Raw genomic sequence first — 3,689 nt, 5'->3', positions numbered from 1 at the left:
ACTTTTATTAGTACTATTTGTATGGGTTACTTTCACTTTTGTCAAAGTAATATTTTATCACAATATCTTTACTTTTACACAAGTATGACTTTTGGAGACTTTTTGTGACACCGAGGTCTACTGCATACAGTTAAAGAAGTATCTCCAGTGTAAAGGTACCAAAAACACCTTCCAGCACAGGCATTGGTTGATAAAAACTTCATGCTTTACTGTGCAAGCATCTCATTAATGAGTGAAAATGTTGCCCTCAAAACAGACAGCCACTGAGCCAATTATGATCTGATGAGAAAAACACATTATTAATCACCTTTACCCTATATATGTCAGTATATTGAACAGTATTAAAGTGAAAATAATTGACACCAATTGGGGGAAGACATTGCATAACTTTATTCTGCTCTCTCTAGAACAAAGCTCAAAAAATGTCAGATATTCCCTTCCTGGAAAATAAACAGGTTTGTTCACAAATGTCAAGTGATATCTAGTCATGTATATACAGAATAAATACGCATACAGAATATGTGACAGATATTACAGATAATAGGCTACACTAAATATAGAGCTCATGTCCATTACCAGATTATTTATGTTGTAGAACACACATGCTCACACTTTCCTTATGATTAGCCAACTATAAATTCACACTGAATTGCTTAGAGCACTACCATACACTTGTATTAGAGTTTTAGTATCTGTATATACAAATGGCTGTAGTTCAGCTTGTTGTGCATGTGGCCTCTTTACATTGTGCTTCTACAGTATTCTTCTGTCAGATGGAAAACTTGCTGTTATGTTTGCTGTACAACATAAAACAGAAAGCTTCCTTAACACAAGACAGTTAGCTAGTGCTGTTAGGCTGGAGCCACATGTGCAAGCAACTTGCTAAATGGTCAGTTGGGTAGACCAAACAAAATAATTACCAGGTAAAAGTTTGAAAATATTCTTTATGCTTTTCATCATTCACCTACATCATACTGATCATCTCTGATGTCGTTATCATGGACATTTTCATTTAAATGTCACTGCAGGCCTTCACCCACACACTCTACCACTGTTTAGCCTCCATCACCCCCATTATTGTGTGTGGTGTGTGTTTTTCTGCACTTCAGATTTGATTATTTTAATTCAGAGCTGCAGGGGCCTTTGTGAGCACAGCCAGTGGTTGAAGGCAAAGTATGCTTCTAAATCACTGCAGCAGGGCTAGAAACCAAACACTACAAATAAGTAGAGACTAAAGCAAAGTATAAGCAAATTCTTTCTTGCCAATGAAGTTAGCTCACACAGACTCCACTATCCTCAATAATCCTGCATGCGCAGCAAAAGAGCCATGGGTTTCAAGTATAATGTGAACACGACTTGAGGCTAGACAGAACAAGATTCCCTTTCATGTGATTATAGGAGATACCAGAAGCTACATTGGTTTCTTTTAAACACAACAACATTCCCTAAAGCTTAAAGCTATGGTAGACAATTCTAGAGAAAGATAGTTGATAAATGAGTCTCATTCCCAGGTCGTCAAATACCGAGGCTTTGGGTTGGACAGTTGTTTGGACGTTTCACCAGTAACCAAGTCATTATACAACTTTGGACTACTTGTATCAGCCAAAGTCCATCATTCAATGTTATTAAATGCTACACTGTCAATACACAGTATTTTTACCCCTTATACTACCAATTCTGCATAGGCTATATACAACCATCTTCAGTTGTCCCCTGATCTGAATTCTTGCAAATCGTAAACATTTAAATCTTTCTAATCTCTACCATCCATCACATATGACATGATAGCAACAATATGTTAAGTCTGAGGCTGCGTTAAACCGTGTTTAAAACTGTACTTCTTACCACAGTGACGATGATGCAAATACTCATAAAGACATCCCCCACTTATGTACAATACAACTCTTACTGGACGAGCTCAGGAGCCTTAGAGAGAAACAGCATCCAAAACACCATAAATGTTCGAGCACTAGGTCATGCCATCCAGATTATTACTTGTTAATGCAGTTGCATGATTATCTTCATTTGAATGATTGCGGTGATTTACAGACCGTCTGGTTCAAAATGCTATGATGTTGGTTGATGAGCTGGTTATATTCTACAGATTCTGATGATAGAAGAAGTCCATGTTTCAGTCTGTCAAAATACCCTGGTCTCAAAGTAAATTTACACCATTGATTTACAAAGCCCAAAGCATTGTACATTTACTTAATATCAACAATCTTAGCCAGCCACATTTTAGGATAAATCAATATTGCTACACAATCCCAAACTTTTATGCGTCACCTGTTTTGTGAAAATGTTACTATGCACTACAAATAAACTTATTTTACTTTACATGGATCCTTGGATTGATACTTATGGCTTCTCACTTTTTGTCACATTTTTCGCCTCTTTTCAATTTAGAAAACATTAAGGATAAGGGTCATTCCATATCAAATCAGGGTTTTTTGTAGATTTTAGATTTGCATGTGCATGATAGTTAACACATAAAAAAAAATTCTGTGAAATATTGCATTATTGTATTATTACAGCGCGAGGATGTGCTTTATAAAAAAAAAACCCAAACCACCAATTTTCAATCATTTGGATCTGTTAAACAGTGTCTTGTCTGTGCCCTTACCAAATTTCATGGTTACTAGGAGTTATATTTCTGAAGATATTAAACCCTAAAAATGGCTTGCCGAAATACCCAGGGATAAAAAGATCATAATAAATAAAAATAATTCTCAAAATTGATTGGAAATATTTTACAGAGTTCTTTCTTATTTCGTGTCAAATAGAATGTGCAAAAAGTTTGGGGAAAAAAATGAAAAAATCTGATTTGACACGGAATGAGCCATGACCATTATTTGCCCTTACTTTTTTCAAACCTCGACTGGTGGGGCCCAAATAAGTTAACCTCAGTCCATCTGTCCTATCACCATCCCTTTAGTCAAGAGCAAGACACCACAACAACTACTGTCCAGATGACAGTCAAATTTGGTATGATTATTTACAGTCTCCACAGAATGACGTCAGGACCATATTAACCTTTTGTTCCATGGCAAGTCAATTTGAACACCTAAGACTGTTTTCTATGAATATTCATGGTCCCAAGAAGATAATTCTCTGTTTTTGCAGAGCTCCTCACCTTTCCTCTACTGCCACCACCAGCTCAAAATGTACTCAATGTTTGTGAACAAGGAATGTAAAACTTCTAATGGACAGATTTCAATGAAATTTACTGAGTGTGTTCATGTTCCCTGGACTTAAACCCTTCCCATTCTATACACACTCTGACCTTCCCTCCCTCACTCCAAAATGCCATCTTTGTACATCAGATTATAGGGCCATCACATATATGGTAGATTACAAAAGAAAATGTTGAGTACATTCATGCTCCTGATTGAATGAACCATTTTGGTTTTAATGACCTCATGGCCTTTCCCTGTGAGCTAACACTTCACTGTACTAATGTACACTTTCATTCCTACTTTCGGTAAGCCTTAAAGAACTGAAACTCATTTTGTTGTTTAATGCTTCTATGAACATTGCAGCCCCTGGGGGCTGCTACTGGGGAAATAGAGCCTTAGTCTTGTTGCAACAAAACCGGTGACATATGTAAAAGCCAGTTTAATATTTAGTAATAGTAGATAATCTGGATAAATCAATACAGTAGATTACATCCTTTGTTGCTGCATGCTGGT

The sequence above is a fragment of the Pagrus major genome, chromosome 15, assembly GCF_040436345.1.
Source record: "Pagrus major chromosome 15, Pma_NU_1.0".
Taxonomy (NCBI): domain Eukaryota; kingdom Metazoa; phylum Chordata; class Actinopteri; order Spariformes; family Sparidae; genus Pagrus; species Pagrus major.
The sequence above is the reverse complement of the archived record's forward strand: the minus strand, read 5'-3'. Positions refer to the sequence as shown.